A 9,899-nucleotide genomic window follows, 5' to 3' on the forward strand; every position below is an offset into this window, starting at 1 on the left:
AAATTGGGTTTAAGATAAGATGATAGCTTGGATTGGAATACAAGTACAGTTGGCTCTTACACAACATGGGTTTGAATTGGGCAGTTTCACTTGTATGTGGCTTTTTCCCCTGATAAATGCAGTACAGTGTTATAAATGTATTTTCTCTTCTTTATGATTTTCTTAATGCCATTTTCTTTTCCTTAGCTTACTTTGTTGTAAGAAAACAGTTTATAATACATATAACATACACTGTGTTAATTCTTTATGCTATCAGTAAGGCTTCTGGTCAACACTAGGCTATGAGTAGGTAACTTTTGGGAGGAGTCAAAAGTTATCATCAGATTTTAATCTGCACGTGGGACTGGCCCCCAAACACTGCATTGTTCAAAGTCAACTGCAGTTTATTTAGGAAATTCCCTTTGACATAGCATCAGATAGATGTTTTAAGGGAAGTGTTTGTTTATAGCTGATGCATGTTCCCTCACACAGGCCCTTTTCCTCGAGTCAGGTAGGTGAGTAGGACTTTGACTCAGCATGTAGGTGCTACCCCAGTCACTGGTGGGCACCGGACTGCAAGAAAAAGGACTTCTAGTGAGTTGTCACATGTGCAGTTTTCTTTTCGGTACACTTCACAAGAACTGTGTTTCTTCTTCTTCTTCTTCTTCTTCTTCTTCTTCTTCTTCTTCTTCTTCTTCCTCTTCCNAGTACACTTCACAAGAACTGTGTTGTTTCTTCTTCCTCTTCTTCTTCTTCTTCTTCTTCCTCTTCCTCTTCCTCTTCTTCTTTCTCCCTTCTTCCTTCTTCCTTCTTCTTCCTCCTCCTCCCCCTCCCCTTTCTCTTCTTTCTTCTTTTTTTTTTTAAGTTTATTTATTTATTTTGAGAGAAGGGGAAAGAGAGCAGGGGAGGGGCAGAGAGGAGGGAACTAGAGAGAATCCCAAGCAGGCTCTGCACTGTCAGTGCAGAGCTCCATGAAGGGCTCAAACTCAGGAACTTGTGAGATCATGACCTGAGCTGAAGTCAAGATTCGCCACTTACCTAACTGAGCCACTGAGGTGCCCTAGAACTGTGTTGTTGTTTCTTCTTCTTCTTCTTCTTCTTCTTCTTCTTCTTCTTCTTCTTCTTCTTCTTCTTCTTCTTCTTCTTCTTCTTCTTCTTCTTCTTCCTCTTCCTCTTCTTCTTTCTCCCTTCTTCCTTCTTCCTTCTTCTTCCTCCTCCTCCCCCTCCCCTTTCTCTTCTTTCTTCTTTTTTTTTTTTAAGTTTATTTATTTATTTTGAGAGAAGGGGAAAGAGAGCAGGGGAGGGGCAGAGAGGAGGGAACTAGAGAGAATCCCAAGCAGGCTCTGCACTGTCAGTGCAGAGCTCCATGAAGGGCTCAAACTCAGGAACTTGTGAGATCATGACCTGAGCTGAAGTCAAGATTCGCCACTTACCTAACTGAGCCACTGAGGTGCCCTAGAACTGTGTTGTTGTTTCTTCTTCTTCTTCTTCTTCTTCTTCTTCTTCTTCTTCTTCTTCTTCTTCTTCTTCTTCCTCCTCCTCCTCCTCCTCTTCTTCCTCCTCCTCCTCTTCTTCTTCTTCTTCTTCTTCAAATGTTTATTCATTTTTGAGAGGGAGAGACAGAGCATGAGCAGGGGAGGGGCAGAGAGAGAGGAGATACAGACTTTGAAGAGGGCCCCAAGCTCCAAGCTGTCAGCATAGAGCACAGTGTGGGCCTGAACTCACTAACCATGAGATCATGAACTGAGGCACAGTTGGACACTTAACCAACAGAGCCACCCAGGCTCCCCAGAACTGTTTCTTCTAGCTGTGTAGTCTGATTTCCTTGTATTGTCTTAATTAAAGAGATGCTTTTTCCTCTTGTCTGATCTTGTTTCATTGTGTCTTCTGGCCTCTTTGCAGGGGCAGAAAGAGTGTCCGGTGTGCTGTTGCATTGCCAGCACATGGTCACTAGTATTAAACTACACTGGACTGAGCCCTGCTGAGTTTCGCATCAGGGATTGTAGTCAAGGTCTTTGTCCTGTTTCCCTTCCTACTAGACTGATTCACAGAACTCCTTCTCCTCCCTGGGAAGGAAAGGCAGCTTCATTCCCACTTGCTTGATGCATCCGATTTTGCTGAATGCTTACTGCGTGCGAGACCCTGCATTTGGCTCTGGGAATATACGGATAAGTTTTAGACAGTTTTGCCCTCAAGGAAGTCATTGCCTATTGGGAATGAATTTGTGAACCGTATTAGTCCCTTCAGCCCTATCAGCTAGTGGATTATTCATAATATGAGAAGATCCATTACCACTGTAGGCCTAGAATGGTCCTATATTTTGGGACCAATCTATATTTTAAAAGGAGGAGGATTTATTGCAGGAACTTGTTACAGACGTGTTGGAAGGGGCCGGAGGAATAAAGCAGAGCAGGTGGCTTTACCTAGAGCTTGGCAATTGTAGAAAGCTGCGACAGCCCCAAAGGCTAAGGCACAAAGCAAAGGCTGTGTTCTGGAGCCTGTTCGTGTGTGTTGCTGTGGCCACTCCTACTGTGTTGGGTCACAACACTGCCTCTGAGCCAGTCCCGGGCCTAGCTCCCCACTGCTGCCGTGGGACCACGGTCAACACTCTGCTGCCCTGGGCCTGCTGTGCCGGAGCCTGGAGCTGCCCACCATCACCTGCGTCCTTCACAGGGACGGCCAGAGCCAAAATGCCCTCCTCCCCCAACCATCCTCCAGTACCGTGCCGTCATTGTCAGATGGAAGCCAGCTCTTAGGTGGCAGGGGAGACTGGAAAATCCTGTTTTGCAGCTTCTAGCCTTATGCAGCATGTGAGGAGGGCACAGAAAAGCCGTACTGGGCATGAGTTCCACCAGAAAGCACCCAACGTACCAGGTCAAGTAGCATCATAGCACTATTTGGGGCAAATTCTCTTTCTCTCTCTCTGTTCTTTTTCTTTCTCAAAATCACCTTCAGGAAGCTTCTGCAGACTTGGAATCACCTGGACAATGCATGGTTGTTTTAGTTTGATTTGATATTATTGCCAGTCAGCCTATATGAGGAAGGTGCCTGGGCCCATCCACTTGCTGGGAATGTTGGTGGATTTTCTTACTGATCTCACTGAGAGTGTTCCAGCCTAAAGAACTATTCTAAGTACCAATAACATATTAAGAAAAGAACATTGTATAGTATTCATTTTCAAGAAATATTTGAAGACATACGATTGCCTATTAGATAGGTGAACACCTCCTCAAAGTAAAACTTCCTTTCATAGAAAGCACAGAACATTTCCCCCAGAATAACTATTAGGTATAAAACACTGCTGAGGTCAATGTCTTTTTAAGAATGTGGCCTCTTGACTATACTTCTTTATTTAGATTAATGGTCTCCAGGAGCTGCTCTAACTCTTTTCTCTGTCTGCTCTGGCTTCCCACTAGAATGGTCTTCAGCAGAGAAGCCATCAGGAGACTTCTCGCCAGTAAGTGTCGCTGCTACAGCAATGATGCTCCCGACGACATGGTCCTGGGGATGTGCTTTGGTGGGTTGGGAATCCCTGTGACACACAGCCCTCTCTTCCATCAGGTGAGAACACGTTTTTATTCCTACCTCAGAGGGAGAGAGGGGGACTTCTCACTTAAGGATCCTCCTTCATTTCCTTCATATATTCTTTTGGAGACAATCTTAAGAACTATGTACAGGCTCCAGATCTCTTCATCCAGAGGGCTGATGCTGTACCACGTACAGCAGGAAAATGGAAGGTAGAAAGTTCTGGAAAACGAAATGGTGTTTGACCAGTGTCCTTGAATACATAACCAGGGAAAAGCTACTCTTTTTCTTCCCTCTATTTTTTTTTAATGTTTATTTCTTTTTTTGGAGAGAGAGACAGAGTACTAGCAGGGGAGAGGCAGAGAGAAAGAGAGATAGAATCCAAAGCAGGCTCCAGGCTCTGAGCTCTCAGCACAGAGCCCGATGCAGGGCTCGAACCTTTGACCTTCGACCTGAGCCGAAGTCGGACACTTAATTGACTGAGCCACCTAGGCACCCCTCCCTCTATTTTTGAGTTAAAACACTGATGGCATTTAAAAATTATTAGATGCTATCTAAAAATATGCAGGAATGACCTAGAATTTCCTGCTGTATGTATGCCACCAAGTGAATGTAAATCTGCACTGTCCTCAGGTTTTACACTGTCCACTGGCTGCTTTTTTATTGGGCTTTCTCCCCTTACATTGCTATTAAGCTGAGTGTTCAATTCTGTTAGGCTTCAGCCCATATCCCAATAAGCATATATACTGCAGGTGTAAATTTTTGTTGTCTGAGATGATGTTTGCTCATGGCTGTACCACACTACAGTCTGGGTTTGGAGAAGGGAATCCTCCACATTATTCTTGGTAGTTTTTTTCAGGAATCAGGTCAGCAAATGTTCTGATGGTGTCATAATACAAATGTTGTCATATTTAGTAACCAGTAGCAAATGCTGTCATACCAATATAGAAAACTGAACATGACAGAAATAGCACTATAGGAAATAACTTGAACAAGGCAAAGGAAATGTTTGCATTATCAAGAAAGCCAGGATCCATTTTGGCATCCTTGAGGACCACAATGGAGAATAAAAATAGACCTTTCATAATAAGAAATGTATGAGAAACCTCTTTCTTGGTACTAGTCAGGAGGACTTATCCATCTTTTAAACCTGGAGCCCTTATCCATTTTAAGCCTATGTATTGTGTTATGGGATGGCTTAGAGAAGCAAGTTATTTTCTCTTGCTCTTTCTCTTGTTCTATGTCATAGTGTTTCACTTCTAGAAAAGGAAAGGTAATTAAAACTGTTGGTTTGTAAGGGGAATCATTTATCACTGTTAATAGGATGGTCTTAGGTTTTTATAGCACCAAGGGAAGAATATGCTAGTAAAGAAAATGATAAAGAGAAAAGAAAGAGGGAACATAATCCTTAAGTAAAAATCCTTTGAAGATAATTAAAGATAAAAAGAATTGTGATTCCCCAGATGTTAAGACTCTTAATTTCTCTAATTCACATAATAAATTGTAAATCTTTCCAAAATTGTAAAATATGCTGAAAGCCTATCCTCCCCAACAGATAACCACTCTATCTTCTAATTCTTAAGCCTCTTGTAGAGAGTTTACTGTGGTTTAGAAATTATTTCCCATTTATAATGCTTGACTACTGATCCAAACAGTATATTATTTGTTCATACTGAGAAACATATATGAGGCACAGAAATAAAAATCTAAGCTTCCTAATGAGTAAGAGACAGAGTGGGCCTTAGGAAACAGTCTCAGAGACACAGTTGCCTGGGCCACTCTCCTCTTTTTGGTCAACTTATTGTGAAATCATAGGCTTAGAATGGGGCTTCAAGGAATGTCTAATATATCCTTTTATTAAAAACAAAGGCTCTAGAGCATATGGTTTTCTGTTCTTAAAATTATATGCTACCAATGGGTATAACATATACCACTGCAATGGCTAGTGCATCCTCTGCGCAAAATCAGCAAAATACTCACTTCCAGAATCTGGAAATCAAACAAAAGCATTGGGAAGCATTCATTCCTGAAAGATTGCTCTGGTTTCTGTAAGACCAACAGAGTATGAGGCCTTCTGAGGCCTTTCTGCCTGAAGCCCCCCCTAGCCTCCACGCCACCTTGCAAGAGACAAAAAGAACAGTTTGACCAGTATGAGCCTACCTGGAAGAAACAGCAGCTTTGCTGTCAGAGGGAGGGGACTTGGTTTGGGTAGGGAGTGATAGAAACCCACAGATATGTTGGCTAAAATAGTCAAATGTGGTAGGAAACAAAAACCCTTCATCTTCAAGGGCCTGAGGTTGCAGTCTCAGATATGGTAAAGGGTGGCTTAGCCAGAAATTTAATACCTAGTACCCCAGAAATAAGAGAAATATTCGGGCTAGAAAAGCTCTTCGCAGTTCTCTGGCTGACCGAGAAAGTATGTGCGTGCACATGGGGCACTGGGTGAGCCTAGCAGAGAGTAAAATCCAAGACAGATTTGAGAACCCACAGAAGCTTTGAATGTGCTTCCAACATAGATCCAGCTAGAAGCCTTATGGGCTTGAGGCATTTGAGCACCACTTCTGCCTATTTCATGAGTTGATCACTAAGCTATTCAAGCACAGTGTGACTTCTAGCAAGCCAAACTACCTGATAAAAGTAAAAACTTAAAAATTGAATGGAGATATCAGTAGCCATGCACTGCAGTGAGAAAGATTCCAGTGTAAATCAAGTTACTTTTAAAAAGTAGTAAAAATAAACAGATAATTTGCTACATTTTTAAGATAACCAACTTCCAACAAATTATCATGAGGCAAAGAGATAATACTGAGGAAAAATGTAGGAATAGAAACTGACTCTGGGTGTTACCAGATGTTAAAGCTGATAGACAAAGACTTTAAGAAGACAGTAAAATTATAGTCATAGAATTAAAGGAAACCATGTTCATAGAATCAAAGGACAATATGATGACAATGACTCGACAAGTAGCAAATCTTAATAAAAAATAGAAGCTATGGTAAGAAACAAATGAAAATTCTATAGTTTTATTAAAACCCAATAACTAAAATGAGAAATTATTTAGGTGGATGTAACAGTAGATTTGAGATGGCAGAAGCAACAGTGAACTTGAAGGCACATCAATAGAAATTACCCAGTCCAAAGAATAGAGAGAAAAATGAACAGAGCTTTAAAATCCTTTAAAGTATACTAACATACATTTAATGGGAGTCCTAAAAAGTGAATGGAGAGGGAATTGGATCAAAGATATTTTTCAAAGAATAAGGGTTGAAACTTCCAAAATGTGATGAAAAACATTACTCTATACCTCTAAAATGCTCAACAAAGCTCAGGTAGGATAAGCATGAAAAGAATTACAAATAGACATGTTACAGTCAAACTGTTCAAAGACCATGAAAAAGTGAAAATCTTAAAAGCAACAGAAAACCTAATGAAAAGAGAAACAAAAATATAGTTACTGGATGATTTCTCATTAAAAATAATAGAAGCCTGAAGGCAGAAATAAAAAAAGAAACGAATCAACGAATGATTCTATATCCAATTCTATATCCACAAAAAGTGAGAGAAATCTTTGCTAGTAGACCTTCCCTATAAGAAGACTAAAGGAAACCCTTGGGGCTCAAAGCAAATGGCACATGATAATTGGAATATATAGGAAGGAATGGAAGGATATTGGAAAGGGTTAATATGGAGAAAAATATAAAAGACTACGTGTTTGTGTAAGAGAAGGAAAGTGTGTTTATAAACATACATATTTTTTCTCTTAATTTCTTTAACAAATACAAGATTGTTTAAAACCATAATTATAACCGTATATTGTTGGGTTTATCACACAGATAAATGTAATATATATGATGATAATAGCACAAAGACAAGGGAAGGAAATGAAGCTATATTGTAGTGGTTGATTTTATTGGAATTAGGTCAGTTTTAACCTAAGATAAACATGCATATTGCTATCCTTGGAGCAATCTCTAAAAGATAATTTTAAATATATAGCTTAAAATATTATCGATAGAGGGATTTATGTAGACACTAAAAGATTTTCTTTAACAAAAAAAGTCAATAAATGAGAAACAGGGACAAAAAATATGGGTCATATTGAAAACAAATGGCAAAATGACTAATCAAAATATAGTTTTATCCATTATTATGTTAAATATGAATAGACTAAACTCCTTAATCAAAAGGAAGATATTATCAGATCACATAAAAGGCAAGATTTGACTCTCTGTTGTCTATAAAAATGCACTTTAGATTCAGAGACACAAATGGGTTAAATGTAGAAGGACAGGAAAAGATGTACCCTGCAAACAGTTATTCACTCCTAAGAGAGCTTGAGTGGCTATGTTAAAGATAGGAGTTATGTTAAGAAGAGGAGTATTACTAGAGAGAAAGAGGGACATATCACAACAAAAACTCAATACATCAAGAAGACACAATAATTATAAATGTATATGTACACCTAACAGATCTTCAAGATACATGAAACATAAACGGACAGGATTGAAAGGAGAAGGGGACAAATACTAACTACTTGACTTAACTGATACATAAAGAACATCTCATCTGACAATAGCAGAATACACATTCTTTTCAAGTGTGCATGGCATCTTCTAAGGGATAGATTATATGCTAGGTCATAAAACAAGTCTCAATAAATTTTAAAGGATTGAAAACACACAAAATATATCCTTCCAGCCGTGGAATAAAGTTAGAAATCCACAGGGAAAAAAAAAAGGAGAATTTCCAAATATTTGAAAATTATATAACATATATTTAAATATCCCTGGGTCGAAGAAGAAAAAGGAAAATTAGAAAATATCTTAAATAAAAATGAAAACAACATATCAAAAATTTTTTGTATTACTATATAGGGATTGAAGGGAAATTTATAATTTTAAATGTGGGAATAAGGGTATTAAATCATTAATCTAAGGATCTGTATTGATAAAAGAATATTATCAAATATGAACTAAACAGAATAAAAAAATATTAAAGGTTAGAGCACAAAATCAATGTAGAAAACAGAAAAACAGAGAAAATTAGTTAAGCCAAAAATTAGTTATTTTGGAAAGATCAGCTGATTTGGTAAACCTTTAGCTATGTTGGCCAAGAGAAAAAGAAAGAAGACACAGATTACCAAAGCTGAAAGAGGGGACATCATTAGAAACCCTAACGAAATTGTGCCAAAAAGTTAGACAATTTAAATAAAATGGGAGAAATTTCTAGAATCACACTCATTAGCCAAACTGTCTTAAAAAGAAACAGAAAAAGTATTTGAACCTATATACATTGGTGAAATTGAATTAAAGAGTGAGAATACTTTCTGATTCATTTTATGAGGCCAATGTTAACCTAATATGTCAAAGATGCATATTGTTATCCCTCCAGCAAGCACTTAGAAGATTACTCCAGGGGCGCCTGGGTGGCTTAGTCGGTTAAGCGTCCGACTTTCGCTTAGGTCATGATCTCGCAGTTCGTGAGAGCCCCGCGTCGGGCTCTGTGCTGACTGCCAGCTCGGACCCTGGAGCCTGTTTCAGAGTCTGTATCTCCCTCTCTGACCCTCCCCTGCTCCGCTGTCTCTCTCTCTCTCCTAGAAATAAATAAAAATATTTAAAAAAAAAGATTACTCCAAAAATAAAGGGATTAAAATGGCATATCAGAAGAATAAACTGCACACTAATATTTCTCTGGAGCACAGATAGAAAAATCCTTAAAATATTAGCAAACTGAATCCAGCGATATATAAATGGGATTACATGCCATGCCCAAGTGGGATTTATCACAGGAATGCAAACTTGGTTTAACCTCCAAAATCAATTATTTTTGTACACCATGTGAAGAGAATAATGAAAAAAGCCACATGATCCTCTCAATAGACACTGAAAAATATTTGACAAAATCTAACGCCCTTTCATAATAAAAAAAAATAGACAAATGAAAAACAACTCTCAACAAAATAGAAGTCCCCAATCTCATAAAGTGAATCTATAAAATAACAAAATTGGCAACAAGGCAGGGATGTCTGTCTCACCACTTTTAGTCAGCACGATACTCAGAGGTTCTAACCAGTGCAATAAAGTGCAAAATACACATGTAAGGATACAATTGGAAGGGAGGAAGTAAAACTGTCTTTATCCATAGACAGCATGATCTTGTATGTAGAAAATCCTACCTATCTACCAAAGCTTGGGGTGGGGGTGGGGTGGGGGTAANTTCTTTGTTAAAAATTGACAAGCTGATCCTAAAATTTATATGGAAATACAAAACAGGTCTTAAAAAGGAGATCAAAATTGGAGAATTTACCCTTCGAGGATTTCATAACTCACTATAAAGCTATGATAATCAGGCCAAGGTCCAAGTAGTATAAGGATAAACACACACACACGCATCCT

At 38.8% G+C, this 9,899-nt stretch overlaps 1 long non-coding RNA gene across 1 annotated transcript in view; it reads left to right on the top strand.

Moving 5' to 3' along the window:
- Positions 1-3,400: 3,400 nt before the first annotated feature.
- Positions 3,401-9,899, top strand: part of LOC144222120 (uncharacterized) — a 12,948-nt gene continuing 6,449 nt past the window's right edge. The window contains exon 1 of the long non-coding RNA XR_013332301.1: positions 3,401-3,540. This is a non-coding gene — a long non-coding RNA (uncharacterized LOC144222120). The remainder of the gene's footprint in view (positions 3,541-9,899) is intronic.

The sequence above is a fragment of the Crocuta crocuta genome, unplaced genomic scaffold (assembly GCF_008692635.1).
Source record: "Crocuta crocuta isolate KB4526 unplaced genomic scaffold, BGI_CrCroc_1.0 scaffold190, whole genome shotgun sequence".
Classification (NCBI taxonomy): Eukaryota; Metazoa; Chordata; class Mammalia; order Carnivora; family Hyaenidae; genus Crocuta; species Crocuta crocuta.